Raw genomic sequence first — 16,339 nt, 5'->3', positions numbered from 1 at the left:
ATAAAGGTAGTCCTTAAAAGTTTTTTATCATCTTTTTATTATACATTTAAATTAGTTTTTGTATTTGAAATTTTTTGCATCACTTTTGTTTACATTGAGTCCTGCAGATATCCCCGAAAAAGATTCTAAAAATTAGACGTCGTTCAAGAAATTATATTGGCTTTCGATATCTGTGAAACTAAACAATATAAAAATGCAGGGCACGCTAACCTCCGAAGAGATTTTAGGTCGAGGTTCTCTTCCAATTTGCGTCGTGCCCTTCTTTTTTTAATTTTTCCTACAAATTGGCGGGGACGGGACCTACATGCCGACTCCGGCAGGTGCATTTTCACTGAGAAGCTTTTCATGGCAGAAATACACTCGGAGTGTTAACCAAATCACTGCCGAGGGGCGATGACGCTTAGAAAAACTTTTTTCAATTGAAAAAACGTTCTTCGAAAAGATTTTTGACAGACGTATGGAGAATCTTGTTTTTCTTTTATCAATAATTTGCTTAATTTAGCAATCAGTAATTTGTTTAATTATTTCGAACAATTCAAATTTCAAGCTAACACCGAATATCGCAGCCACACGAATAGAAAATTGACGCCGTTCATTAGCAATGTCAACTGTCAACTGCCTGCTTTTAGTTATGTACATTCATGCAAAAAAACATCTAAAATCATGTGTTGACATTTCGTTTTTCGCATTCACGCTATAGCCAAATTTATCATCAGTTTGTTGTGCTCGCTTTATATGCCATGCGGATATGCCAAATGACTATGGCAATATTTGGCTTAGCTTTCGTTTACACACACACACCAAACACTCTCTTTTGCGCTCACTCACTTGTTAGCTACGCGCACGCTCTTTTTAGCATTTAATTTACTCCTTTGAGTCATTTGTTGAATCGAAAGCTTCTCATGCCACACATACAACCAAGCACGTCACACATGCATGTACAACAATACGCTAAAGGATGACGCATACTTTTTCACAAAACAGCTTTAACCACCCATTTTGCATGTAACGGTTTAAATTTTAAAATTTTCGTATTCCGAAAAAGCTAACAACAACACAACACACACACATACACACATGCACACATACCGAAACGCATTAGATAAACGTAGAGCTCTCCTCGTAGCGCGCATCTACGAATTATGTGTACGACATCAACGTCGTGAATTGGCGACGACGATGGTTTTGAATGTGCATGAAAAGGAATATTCTGTTATTTGAGTGTTCAGTTCGAGACGGGTTTGCAATTTAACAACACTAACTAGAACGGTAATATGGTGAATATAGTGCGTGTGAAATAATTAAATATTTATAATAACAAAAGTTATAATATTGAGCAAATAAAAATTGTGAAAATATTAAATAATATAAACAAATCACATATATAATACTGTGTATAAAAAACAAAAAAAATCTTCCTACATATAAAGGTGTGCGCGCATGAAAAATTGGTTTCTTGGCAACAACAGCGACAGTGGCAGTGATGTGTATGAATAGCTTCGAGGTAGATGACAAGTATTTCGAATACAGGCGATTATACTAGATGCGCCTCAAGAGCTGAAAATATTTTTTAAAAATATAAATTTGAGGTGAAAAATTTTTCACTTAATTCCAATTTAATAAAAAATATATGAGAATTATGATGCCATTAAAATGAAGTTGTTTAAAAGTTGCTGTGTGTTTGGAAAAATCGTTGAAAAGTTATGCATATATTATAGATGATATGAAGCAACGTTGAATTTTGCGATTTTGTAATAGGTGGGAGACCTCGCACGAAAGGTTTTTTTGTAGTGAAAAAGTTTTAATGCTTGATAAATAGTACTAAATAAATACTAAATAAGAAATAAAAGAGCTATATATAAAATAAATAAAATAAAGATCCCGAGTGACCACTGTATTACATACAAATACTGTGAACAATGTGAAAGAAAAAAAAGTTTAACGCAAAAAAAAAAAAAAATTTTAAATTTTAAAATGTATAAATTTGAAAAAAGTTTACTATATCATCTCTAATATATCATTTACATTAACAACAAATTTCTGTTGCAACATCATTATTTGTGACATTACGCCACTTAGCTTTGGCCAATTTACTTATCTTGACTCAGCTCATCACAGCTGAAGTTGCAGTGTGGCAACAACAAAAAATTGTACGTAAGCGTGAGTGTGTTTACGCTGCTCTGTGTTAGTAGTGCAGTGTTTTTGGAGTCAGACGTGTTTGCAGGCGCTGCTTGGTTATGTAAAATGTGAAAATCGAAGTTGATTAGTAAGCAAGTTTTTCAAGCATAAGGCTGAAAAAAGCGACTTGTAAGTAAAAATATACGTATTTAGAACATTCAAAAGTGCGACAAAAAAAGGCAAACTACAAAAATAGATGTAATTAAAATTTTAAAAACTTCAGATATACATATAAGTTAAAAAAATCAGCAAAAAAAAATAAAAAAAAATACAAAAAAATTTAACTTTATTAAAAATTTAAATAAACATAAACGAAATATAGTCAAAAATCAATAAAAAAATTAAAAGCACAAAAAACAAAAAAAAAAAAAAAACACGATAAAAATTGAAATAAATTAGGAAAAAAGAAAATCTAAAAGGCAAAATAAAGTGAAAAATCAATAAAAAAATTAAGACCAGAAAAAAGTATAAATAAAAATACAAATAAACATAAAACAAAAGAAAAACTTAAAAGAGCATTAAGATAAATACAAAAATACTTACAAACTTAGAAAAAACTAATAAATTAACAACCAAAACTTAAACTTTATTAAAAATTCAAATAATCATAAACGAAATAAAGTCAAAAATCAATAAAAAAATTCAAAGAACAAAAAAATATCAGTAAAAATTCAAATAAATTAAGAAAAAACAAAATAAAGTGAAAAACCAGCAAACAATGAAATCAAAAAGGGATTGATAAAAATCCTAATAAACATAAAACAAAAGAAAAACTAAAAAGAGCTTTAAGAAAAATAAAAAATACTTACACAAACTTAAAAAAAAAATTCAAAGAAAAAATTAAAAAGTAAACATACAAAAATTAAACTTTATTAAAAATTCAAATAAAAAAAAAAAAAACAAAAAAGCAGTAAAAAAATTTGAAGAACAACAAAAAACATCAATAAAAATTCAAATAAATTAAGAAAAAACAAAATAAAGTGAAAAATCAGAAAAAAAATGAAATCAAAAAAAGGATTTATAAAAATCCTAATAAACATAAAACAAAAGAAGAACTAAAAAGGGCATTTAGGAAAAATATTAAATAATTTACAAACAAACAAAAAACTTAAACAAAATTCCGAAAAAAATTTATAAAACAAATATGAATAAAAGCATAAAAAATAAAATGAGCAAACGAAAAACATAAGTACAAGTATATATTAATCATTCAGTGCACACTTATGTAAATAAATGAATAAAGAAAATAATTTTATACCAAGCCAATTTTTCTGTTATAAAATGCACTAAATACTTGACCAGAAGAGGAAAATAAGAATTTATTGATATAGAGGATATACAGTGCGCCCACTTAAATGATGAATATAACAAAACTTGCCACTAATCATATAATGTTTTTCTTCTTAATATGAAAAAATGCACTTAGAATAAAAATATACTCAAGCAATTTTGAGAAAATGATCTGATACAGTTCTAAAGGAAAAAATCACTTAAAGCACTGATTTGCTAGTGAACAACTAAAAAAAATAGCTCGCGGCAAATTAAAAAAAAAAATTCACCAACATTGTTCCGCAACATTTAAGTATGTAAGTATAGATTAGGGAATTAATTTTTTTTTTTCACACATATATGAGATAATATTTATTTACATACTTCATATATATTATTTAATTTAACGTTCACTTATTATTTTTTATAAAAATGAAGCTTCCAATAGTTCCAACAGTTCTTCTTGCAGATAAACGCTGTTATAGCTCAAATATCAATACGGCCGATCAAATATTTTTGTAATGAACTAAAAATAAAAAAAAAAAAAAAAAGTAAGGAAGGCTAAGTTCGGGTGTGACCGAACATTATATACTCAGCGTGAGCTTCAATTGTACATTTCATTTCAGATAAATTACTTTTCTACATAACACGTGGCACCACCCGTTTAAAAAAAAAAATGTCTCCCCATTTCCTCTTACAATAAAATTTGATAAGTGAAATATCTTTAATTCTTTAATTTTTTGCTAAGGTATAGCTTATTATTCTAGTCTACGACCCTTTTAAACTTGTTTTGTATAAAAGTGGGCGTGGTCTTTAAGCGATCCCCTCAATTTTTACTAGAAATATTTTCTGCTATAAGGAAAATATGTGTACAAAATTTCATTACGATATGTTAATTTTTCTTCGAGTTATGGCTCCCGAAATATAGAATATTGCTTAGTCATAAAAGGGGCGGTGCCACGCCCACTTTTAAGAAATTGAAGTTTTTCCTATTTATTGTTATAAATCCACATGGGAAATCAAATACCATTGATATAAAGCTCTTTTTTGCAAAGATATGGCTTATTTTATTTGTCCACGACCCTTTTAAAAATCTTTTATATAAAAGTAGGCGTGGTCCTTAACCGATATCGTTAATTTTTCTTCAAAGCATTCCTTATGGTAAAGGCAACCTCTCTGCCGAATTTTGTTACGATTGGTTTAACGATTTTTGATTTATGATTAATAATATTTAAAATTTATTTTATCAGAAGTGGGCGGTGCCGCGCCCATTTTAAATTTTTTTTTTTCAAATTTTTATCAAGAGTCTCAATATCAGTCCACACGTCAAATTTCAACATTCTAGGTGTATTATTTACTAAATAATCAAGTTTTTTGTGTTTTCCAAAAGGTTTTATATATAAAAAGTGGGCGTGGTTATCATCCGATTTGGCTCATTTTCAATACCAATCTATTCAGGGTCCAGATAAGTTCGTATACCAAATTTGGTGAAGATATCTCAATATTTAATCAAGTTATCGTGTTAAAGAACGGACGGGCGGACGGACGGACATGGCTCAATCAAAATTTTTTTCGATACTGATGATTTTGATATATGGAAGTTTATATCTATCTCGATTCCTTTATACCTGTACAACCAACCGTTATCCAATCAAAGTTAATATACTCTGTGTGCAAAGCACGCTGGGTATAAAAATTGTTACGTATACGCACCGGTGTCCGGCTTTAATACTGCAATTGACTTATTTTAAGATTTATTTATTAATATAGTATGCAATGTGTGTCTTGGCTAGAAATTGGTGCAGTCTTAAAGCTTTTGATAAAATTTACATAACAAACTAGCTATAACCGGCAACTTCGTATGCGTAGTACTTTGAACAAAGTATCTGAATTTTAGTTTTTCGGGGAGTTTGGGATTAGGCTGTCTAACCCCGTTTAGTTATTGATTATATAACAAAAAAATTATAGAGCTTGGTTCTATATAAAGCTAATATTTTAAATTATGTTCCTGCACAAAATTTGTATTGATGTTTCGGATCCAGATCGTATCGATATGGTACCGAAATCATCATGAGAGTGATCCCGTATTGATCACCTTACAATTTTCGTATGATCCGAAATACAACGTTAAGTTATCCCAAAGGATCCTATTTAGATATGGGGAAGCTCTATTTCGTTCAGCAATGATTCTGAATTAACCCTACATACCAACATCTGCCTTAAGAACTTTTTAATAACTCCCTTACTTGTACTCTTTGTCTTCAATGCTCATATTAAATAGGACGAATTTAATATTAATTTAATAAAAATATTCCAAATGGCCTTAGTAGTGAAACTAACGCATATACTAAACTCTTTTCATGGTCTATTTGAAAAGAATTGTTGCCATTATGGTTACGCCTGGTATAAAAACTACTTCACCGTGAAATTGGCTCTTAATAATTTTGGAATCTATGATACTTTTTCAGATCGATGGCTATTTGAGATCGATTTGCTTCTTTTCGAGCCCCCAAAAATTTGTTTATGCTTTCTAAAGCATTTGGTAGAGCTAATATAAAACTAATTTTTTTATTTAATAATTTGGGAAAAATTTAAACAACATGACATCAGGACGGACAAGGCGACAGCTGTTTCGATTATACCTTGTAAACCTCTTCAAAGCCTTTTCTCCCGGGAGTGGGATTCGAACCCACACTCCTACCATAGTTGAAATGGTTACAAACGCATTCAGCTACGTCATGCCTTAGTTATTGTAAAGTTTTTCCCAATTGCCTTCTTTTGCATATATTAATCTTCTACACATCACATACTTCGTATGTAATTATGTTGAAGTTATGCATGTTTGTAAGGCGGTTTCAGAGAAGCTGGTATTGTTGCTGTTTTTGTTCTATTTATAGAACTACAGCGAATTAAGCAAATGTTGTCTGTTCGTAAGAGTTAGTCGGGGATTGCCCGTATTGCTTTAAATGTATGAAAAAATTCTAATTTTGTTTGCGCTTAAAACCATGACTTAAAGAAAATTTTGCGCCTTTAAATTTAATCGCACAGGTTAATATAGCATATACGATTCTATCAATGGTATAGCGCTAAAGACTGAGATCCCACGCAACAATTATAGTTCATCAGAGCTGCTTTAGAACCGGCTAATTAGCTCACAACCAGATGAACTTAAGTGCAACTAATAAAAATCCAAATGCTACAATAGCTAAGTCATCGTATGCCAATGAAAGAAGACGCTCCTGCTAAGAAAGTATTTCTATTCACGCTCGAACTGAGCAGCAGAAGAAGGGGACTATCTCCGCTGAGTTGGGAAAGACAGCTAGCTGGTAAACGATTTGACCTCCCTCGGTATGCGCAACTAGCTTAAGCTTTCGACAAGCAACAGCTAAAGTCGCATGGGTGCTTAAGGACTAATTAATGATGACGATGATGATGGCATTAATTTAATGTCTTAACAGATTAGTAAAGTTAAAAAACTAATTAAATAATAATTATAGATGGTAAAATCAAATGACCAATTAGCCAAAAAAGATATTAGAAATATCAAGCAAAATATAATAAAACACAGAAAACCCTAAATCTCGCAAAAAGAGCACCTAACAACAAATTTGCAAACAATTGTCTTTTGTATTTTTGCCCAATAACTAAAAATAACACCAGCAAACGAAACAAGAAATTTTAAAAAATATTTTCTTCTTCACCTTGATCGCTTAGCATTAGATGTTTATACATATTAACATGCATATACGTATGTACATAAATACGTATACAAATTTCGATTATACGTTTTAATTTTCAAAACAAAATAGAAACGTGCAAATTGCAAGCAATTCATATAAAGCAAGTGAGAATGCCCGAAAAGTGTCTCAAAGAAGCAACAAAAAAAAAAAAACAAGTAAGGAAGGCTAAGTTCGGGTGTAACCGAACATTACACACTCAGCTGAGAGCTTTGGAGACAAAATAAGGGAAAATCACCATTTAGGAAAATAAACCTAGGGTAACCCTGGAATATATTTGTATGACATGGGTATCAAATGGATGGTATTAAAGAATATTTTAGAAGGGAGTGGGCCATAGTTCTATAGGTGGACGCCTTTTCGAGATATCGCCATAAAGGTGGAACGGGGGTGACTCTAGAATGTGTTTGCACGATATGGGTATCAAATGAAAGGTGGTAATGAATATTTTAAAAGGGAGTGGGCCTAAGCTCTGTAGGTGGACGCTTTTTCCATATATCGACATGAAGGTGGACCAGGGGTGATTATAATGTGTTTGTGAAGGCGTTTTCCAGATATCGACCAAAATGTGGACCAGGGTGACCCAGAATAAAATGTGTCGGGTACCGCTAATTTATTTATATATACAATACCACGAACAGTATTCCTGCCATGATTCCAAGGGCTTTTGATTTCGCCCTGCAGAACTTTTACAAAAAGTGGACGTGTTCGTTATCCGATTTTGCTAATTTTTATTCAGCACACATATAGTAACAGGAGTAACGTTCCTGCCAAACTTCATCATGAAATCTTCAACGACTGCCAAATTACAGCTTGCATAACTTTTAAATTACCTTCTTTTTTTACTAGTTTTCTGTTCTGCGTCATAAGGTCAACCCACCTACCAAGTTTCATCGCTTTGTCCATATTTGGTAATCAATTATCGCACTTTTTTCGTCCTTCGAAACTTTCGATATCAAGAAAGTGGGCGTGGTTATAGTCCGATTTCGTTCATTTTAGATAGCGATCTGAGATGAGTGCCCAGGAACTCACATACCAAATTTCATCAAGATACCTCAAAATTTACTCAAATTATCGAGTTCACGGACAGACAGACGGACGGACGGACATGGCTAAATGAATTTCTTTTTCACCCAGATCATTTTGATATATAGAAGTCTATATCTATATCGATTAGTTTATGCCGTTACGGATTACCGTTATGCGAACAAAGTTAATATACTCTGTGAGCTCTGCTCAGCTGAGTATAAAAACAGAAAAATTTGAGAAACATATGTAATATATGAATGTCTCATACATAGTTTTGTTCAGCACAAAGAAAAAAGAAAGAAAAGTACGCATGTAAGTGCAATGTTAGAGCCATAAAATTTGCAAAGATACGAAAATTGAGTACGAAAATAAAGCAAAGTATTAATGAAACTTGAAAGCAAACGTTTATTTTTACAGACAGTGAGTGGACTGTACGATGCGGTGACAATGTGCAAATTTTTTATGATTTTTTTGTAAAACACTTTCGAAATTTTGAAAAAAAGGCCAAAGAACCATCAAAATTGAAAAAAAAATTGTGTCAAGGTGAAGTGCATGTGCGCTAGTACGAGTCACATATAAATAAATACTCGTTCATTCAAAATAAGATAGTACACAAATCAAAATTGTAATCAAATTTAACAACGTGTTAGCAAATAAAAAGATTTCATAAGCATGATTTGCGAATGATTATTTCAAGTGTTAGATATTGAGTGGTAAAAACAACTTAAAAGCACTGCCTTTGTTGAGTTAGGTAAATAGAATGTTTGAGTTTTAGAGGTTGAGTAACGTGATTGCCGAATCGCTTTACCATTTTCTTAATTTGGTTGATTTGAATTGGCGATATCCTAGCGCAACTGGACTTAATGAGACAAATAAAAGGCGCGAACATACGCAGTCCACCAAAAAACACTAGAAGAAGCTCTTATTAATATAAAAAGGTACTATGTTCAATCTTAATATATAAAAAACACGTGTCACAGGTTTGAGGCCAATGGACTCCTAAACTACTGAACCGATTTTGAATTTGTTTTGCAACCGGTGTGTAGTTTGATCCAACTTGAAATATAGGATAGGTGGCTGGGTGACTAGGGTCTCGAGATATAGACCAAAACGTGGACCCGGGTACCCCTAGAGTGTGTTTATAGAATATGGATATCAAATGAAAGCTGTTGATGCGTGCTTTAATAGAGGGTAATTTTCATATCCCTGGGTGACTCGGGTCTCGAGATATAGGGGAAAACGTGGACCTGGGTACCCCCAGATTGTGTGTATAGAATATGGCTATCAAATGAAAGCTGTTGATGAGTGCTTTAATAGAGGGTAATTTTCATACCCCTGGGTGACTAGGGTCTCGAGCTATAGGTCAAAACGTGGACCCGGGTACCCCTAGAATGAGTTTATAGAATATTGATACCAAATGAAAGCTGTGGATGAGTGCTTTAGTAGAGGGTAATTTTCATACCCCTAGGTGACGTCTCGAGATATAGGCCAAATCGTGGGCCAGTGAATGCCTAGACAGTGTTTATACAATATGGATATCAAATGAAAGCTGTTGATGAGTGCTTTAGTACAGAGTAATATATTATCCAGAGACGGACTGGGACTGTGATTAGGACTAGGACTGGGACTGAGACTCGGAGTGGGAGTGGGACTGTGACTGGAATAAAATACATACCACCCTCTGGGGCAGGCAATAAGGGACGCAGAAGAATGAGAAGAAATTGAGAGAAGAGAAAAGAGAGAAGCAGAAGGAGATTGAGAAAGATATAGAAGGAGACGAAGATGGAGATAGATGAAGCGAAAAAGACGGAGAGAGGAGTGAACAAAAGGATTAGGAAGAAGTGCAGAGGGGCGGAGGGCAGAGTCAGACGGGAAAAGCTTACTAAAATGTATGCAGATAGGCCAAATTTAGGGCAGGACAACGTCTGCTGGGTCTTCTAGTATCTATTAAAATGGAGGAGAGGGCAGCGAGATGACATAAGGCCAACGGTGAAAAGGTCAATTGACGTTATGACCATTTTAAAATCCACTGAACTAATGACCACTTCAAATGGTCCTAGGCTCATTTAGCTTTATGGCCTTTCTAAAATTGACTTTATGGCCATTTAGGATAGTCATAATATCAACATCGTTGTGACGGGAAATTTAAGGTTGTGGCCATTTCATATGGTCATGCGATTACCCACAACACTGAGTCAGAAGAATGAAAAAAAAAATCGTTTTTCGAAAGCATCTCAGAACTAAACAACGTCAGTATTTGGAAGATTTTCAGCTATTTAAAGTCCATAGGAGGGATGAAGGAGATAAAAATTTCCATATTCTTTGTCAAAAAATCTGACATATTACTCAAGTAGATACGTAAGTTAACAACTTCCAAGTGAAAATAGTTGGTATCGACAGAACCTGATATACCTTGCTAGAATGTACAATAAGAGCACGAGAGGGAACACACCGATTATACACTCAGCGACTGTGAGAGAGCAGTACAGTCAGCAGAAGATCGGACAATTTCGAAGCACTAAGCGCTGGGCTAATACGCTGATAGAATGGCAGTCCAAATCAGTAAAGAAAGCAAGAAGTGAAACGTTGAATTCAACAAAGTGACATCCATTCACTTCCTTTAAAGCTACCATAGCTTATCGAATAACACGCACAAGATCTTGGGCAGGTTTGTGTTGCCTGGCAGCAATAATAATTCAAAATACTCCATAAAAGACATTAGTGAGTTTTTTGGTAGAAGTGAATAGTTTGAGCGAAACGTTAGTCAATGAACAACAACAACGAGTCAAAGCTTTTAAATAAAACTTATAAACATGGAGCCATGTGCGCTACTTGGAACCGGTTCTTTTTAGGGGGCACAGCAAAATAACCAACCAAAATTAGCGGTATTTAATAAACCGCAAGCAGCCGGAGTAGAGTAAGGAAGTACTGGCTAAAATAGCGGAATAGCGGAATGTAGGAATTTATGTTTTCCCCGACAGAAAATTTCATATCGTATCTCCAGATGTTGAATAAGACATCGTACCTTTCAGAGTAGTTAACTCCTCTCATGTTAAATGTGAGGACAATTCAATAAATTGTCCTTAAATCAATGTAGAAGAAGAGCATACAACATAAGCTTTACCTATAATTTCCAAATCGTACCCGATCTTCCTTATGTTGGTATAATTTTGTAGGGCTTATCGCACACTAAGTTGATTCTGCAATTGACTTCTAAAAAGATATTTCGAGCTTAACTTTTTCAACATCCGTTTCTTTACGTGAATGCTGAGGCAAAACATTTTACCTGAACTCACATAGTTTATAACTTTATTTCCGAAGTCTTTCAATAATTTTAGCTAGGCATCTAGCCGTTGCCAGAAGTTGTGATAGCCTAGAGATGTCTGTGTGGCGTGTAGATAAGTAGTCGAAGATTAGTTTACCTTCAATCTGAGAAAATCTAAAAAGATTTTCCTTAGATATAATGGAGCCCACAATGTCCTAAGAATACCATCACCACAACGGGGTGATAGTACTCCCCACAAGAGAGAGAAATGAAATGCTGAAAATACAATTTGTGTTGAATATCCAGAAACCTGGGCATTACAACAAATATCTGATTAAAGAAGCCTCGTCGCACAGGGACTTAAGAATACATCTTCGCAAGCATTATGAGAAAACACGGCACCTCAGAGCTGAGTAGTATGTAGAAGAAAAGCACAAAGAGGTCTTCAGTGATATCCATAAAAAGGCGTCGGTCCTCTATGCCAGGAATTGCCTGGTGAATCCCGTTCTTAAAATCAAATAACTTGAATTCGCACTAGAGGATATCAACTTTTTCTACAAGTTTCCTCGAACTCCCGTTAGAGAACATTGATGGCGATTCGTTAGAAATTACACCTATTGAATGAGGCGAAGCCCTGTTACAACAACAACGACAACAACAAGAGGGATTTAGAACTGAAAGTTATATGCGCTATTGTCGAGTCTCTAAATGGAATTTGTTGATTTATTACAGACAATTTAATTTTTGGTTATTTTTTTTTCCGTGATATCTAGAATGAAGACCAAATGAAAAACTATTGATTTGAGATTGCGTTCTCACATGTTAATACGCTCAAAGAAAGTTATTCTATTTGAAGTTTTGTCGAATAAAGCATGTAAGCTACATACATATATCAGTCTAGGAATAATAAAATTCCCAACTACTACAGAAATACTTCTGAAGTCATGCAAAGCTCCTTTCTACCAGCGAAACCAAAAAAGGACGAGGGAATGCCAACATTGTTTAGTTTTCAAGTTTCACTAAACAATAAAACTTCTGGAGAGTGGTGGAATAGATAAGCGCTACCGCCAAACAACTATACTAATAACACTGCTAACACTCCTTCGAAGCTCAGTCAGGGGAGCATATATTCCGTTTGCCCCATATTCGATGGCGTATGCTATGGCCATACGGCCTGCACTGCAACTGCCTCGTGGCCTTAAGCCTTGTTGCAGTGGCTAACGCGAATAGAAAAGTGTATAAGTAACAATATTTTTTTGTCACAACTCACAAGACTGAGATCCCTGTAGAATGTACTAAAACCACTTCACAGGCTAGACAAGTGTCTTTGTACGTATGTATATATGCCACTAAAATATAAATGAAATAAAAATAAAGATCCAAATTCATATACCATCAACCCTTTAGGCATTAATTTAAGTTTTATCTACCTTTACCCTCAAAAGCACGTTATAAGCCGACGCCCTACTAGGCGTATGAGTTACTAATGAGAAGCACAAGTGTGTGCTTGACTAACTGACAACAACGTGAGCTGTACACATACATACATACATACACAAGTAGATCGGTATGACGCTATCATGGGGCATTACTTTGCCGTTAACTATGAAGTATGTAAAGTACATGGCAAAGCTCAAACTAATGTAGTATTTCTGTTTGTTGTTATTGTATAATTATTTGATGCTTTTTTAGCTTTTGTCTTAGCCTTACGCGTAGAATGCGTGCGCCGCACTGTAAGACGCATGACCCACATAACTAAAAAAATATAAAAAAATATAAAAAAAATTATAGATTGCATGCGAGCTTTGCTGGCGTTAGCAACTAGATTCTTAAATTTTTATTAAGACAAATAAATGTTGAGGAGAGTAGAAAAAGCAGAGCAAAGCAAAGTATAGTAAAAACTGAAGGCATAATAAAAACTTTTGAAATGTATTTGTGAAATGTCATGCTATTTATTCGATTTCTTACTTATCGTATAAACACCCACTTTTTCATTTCTTAAGCCGCTGCTAGCCTGTGGCGAGCTATCATTGCTTTGGTAACAACAGCCAAGTTTTCAAGTGTAACGTCCTTTGGCAAAAAGTTGTAATTGTAGTTGTGTAAAACAATAGGCGCCAGTCACCTTGTCTGTATATCAAAACTATTTACTTAATGTTATATGTATGCTTGTAAATGCATTGGTATTTCAAGTAGATACACTGAAAGAAAAACTGGTAAAATCAACCGAAATACGGGTCAATTCAACCGAAATTTCTGTTAATTTTTATCCATCGCAACAAGATATTGAATCAACTGCGCACAAATCGTTGATTCGTAATTGACCGTTTTAGTAGTCAAATAAACAAAAAAAGTTGTTGCGACAGCTTTGTACGAAAGTACCTATGTTGCCATATAAATAAATCAATGTAAGGCGCGATAACCTCCGAAGAGATCTAAGGCCGAGCTTCTCTTCCAATTTGCGTCGAGCTCCTCTTGATTTTCCCTCCAAATTGGCCGGACGGGACCTACATGCTTTATGACGACTCCGAACGGCATCTGTAAGGCAGATGAGTTTTCACTGAGAGCTTTTCATGGCAGAAATACACTCGGAGCGCTTGCCAAACACTGCCGAGGGGCGACCCCGCTTAGAAAATTTTTCTTCTAATTGAAAAACCTTATTTCAAAAATTTGGATGCTGCTTTTCCCGGGGTGCGAACCCAGGGCATACCGTGTGGCAGGCGGAGCACGGTACCATCACACCACGGTAGTACTTACTAACCGAACGTCAATTGGGCTTACATCAAATATGCTGGCACACATTAAACATTATACACTTTATTATTTTGTTTTATTAAACGCACTTTCACCAAATTTTATATTTTATAATTTATTTAATTTATAGTTATGAACGTCGCTTTGCAAACAGAAATGAAAATATTAGTCACAAAACTGATTCTCAATTCTTTCGGTTGCAGCGCTGCTCATTCTCAATTTCTTCTCTCGCATGTAGTTGCCACACTTGATTGTTTCGAAGAAAACTTGCATAAATGTTTGACATAACATTTTAAATAGAAAACTTGTAAGTTATAGAAAAGTAAAGAATCAAATGGCTGGAAGGTAATTCACCACTGGAGTAACTTTACATGTAATTCGGCAAGTTTAATTTTCGTAACACCTTAAGTTGAAACGATTCCAAAACAACTCAAACTTTTATGTTGTCGGAAACATCAACATTAAAAAGGATGTTTTTTATTATCTTATTAAATTCGTTCGCGTGAGTGGAAATTTGCAAAAACTTGAACAAAATGTTACTATCTTTGTAAAAATCTTGTTCGTTCAAACAAAACTTTTGCAACAAGATGGCGCAATTTTCGCTTGGAGAAGAAGTTGCAAAATTGTACCCGATAAATAGGTATCCCGGTATCTCATAATTTTTTGCACAGTAAATTCAAAAAAGAGTTTTTCGTTTTGTATTGATAACTGAAAAACTAGTTTTTTGTTGTTTCCCCATTTTGTGTGTTTTTTGGATTTGGTGGTTTTCTTATTTTCGTATTTTTTTTTAAACAAGTGGCACCCTCGTCATAAGTACAAAGTAGAGAGCGCAGTGAGCGTAAAATTCTCTTCGAAATTTGTTCATGTATTTACTGTTGCTCGCTGTTGAAATGACCAATGAGATCAGTTGTGTTAACAGAAAAATCAGTTAGATTGACCAGGAATCTGTAAATTTTACAGAATTTTGTTAACTTAAGAGCGACCAATTCTCTTCTGTTGAAATGACTAAACTAATTTATTCGTTTGACAAAGAACTCGGTCGAATTAACCGTCAATTTCACCGAATCTACGTTAAGTCAAAAAGAACAGAACCCATTTGTTGATTTTACTAGCACCATTTCTTTCAGTGTATATGCGAATATATTAAATTTTTTACTGAAACAACATGGTCTACGATTATGAAAACATTATTCAAAAAATCGTACGAATTTTGAAAGTTTTGGGTACAAGCTTAATTTATTGCCAGCAACTAACATCGTGAAACTAAGAATGCCGCTAATGTAGCTTCTTGTTCCCTTCGAACTATTTGCGCTGCTATAAGTCTAAATCTACATAGATCTCATCGCTAAACCTCCTTCGATAAGCTGAGGTTGAGTGGGTTAAGTATATTCTTAAGGTAGGCATGCCTGTCGTAAGAGAAGAATGAAGTTCACACACCCAAAGATTTGAGGCAGTCAAAGTAATACCAGAAAGTGCAATTTTCGGAGCGCACCAAGCAAAGAACTGCCTACACCTACAACATCAATCTTAACCTTCGTTTAGTATTTCTGCGGTTACAGCAATAACAATAATGTGCTCCGCTGCCATCTGAAGCAAGAACATTATATTTGCAGGAGTACTTATTTCTCGAAAACCCTAATAGCCATCACAACTTATCTTGATATCACCTATGATTCCGAGCCACATATGCCTATATATGGCCAGTGACTCAAAGCGCGGGAGTTTTGTTTTTTTTTCAGTGAGGACTTTATTATTCAATTACTTACTCTATCCAAAGTAGCTCATGTTGGTAAGTTTACGCTACAAGCATTGTATTTCTTGAGCTGTATCATATTGAATTAAATCCGCTTCAGGAAATATCTTTTTATAATTACCAGCACCACAATATCGAAGTCCCCTAAGGTTGTAGGACAGATATAGCCAGTACGTTCCGATAACAAGCACCATTAAGATACAAGCCCGACCATTTCGGGAACGATTTAATATGACCAAAATAAACCTTCTAGGCCTCCCACCCCCTAACTCAGAGCCTCGCCTGCTAAAGAAACAGGACACGGGTAGGCAACCCTTTGAAAGGTTTGCGCTGCACAGTCATTTGAACCCCTTGTTT

The 16,339-nt window shown here is 34.3% G+C and overlaps 1 protein-coding gene and 1 long non-coding RNA gene across 15 annotated transcripts in view; one reads left to right on the top strand and one right to left on the bottom strand.

The window, feature by feature from the left end:
* The window catches only part of LOC137252482 (uncharacterized), a 613,814-nt gene that overhangs the window by 281,838 nt on the left and 315,637 nt on the right, over nt 1–16,339 (bottom strand). The window lies entirely within an intron of this gene.
* The window catches only part of pHCl-1 (pH-sensitive chloride channel 1), a 241,606-nt gene continuing 226,507 nt past the window's right edge, over nt 1,241–16,339 (top strand). For all 14 annotated transcript variants that reach the window (XM_067756714.1, XM_067756715.1, XM_067756706.1 and 11 more), the window contains exon 1: nt 1,241–3,764. The gene's annotated coding sequence lies outside the window, so the exon portion shown is untranslated. The remainder of the gene's footprint in view (nt 3,765–16,339) is intronic.

This window comes from Eurosta solidaginis, chromosome 5 (assembly GCF_040869045.1).
Source record: "Eurosta solidaginis isolate ZX-2024a chromosome 5, ASM4086904v1, whole genome shotgun sequence".
Classification (NCBI taxonomy): Eukaryota; Metazoa; Arthropoda; class Insecta; order Diptera; family Tephritidae; genus Eurosta; species Eurosta solidaginis.
The sequence above is the reverse complement of the archived record's forward strand: the minus strand, read 5'-3'. Positions and strand labels throughout refer to the sequence as shown.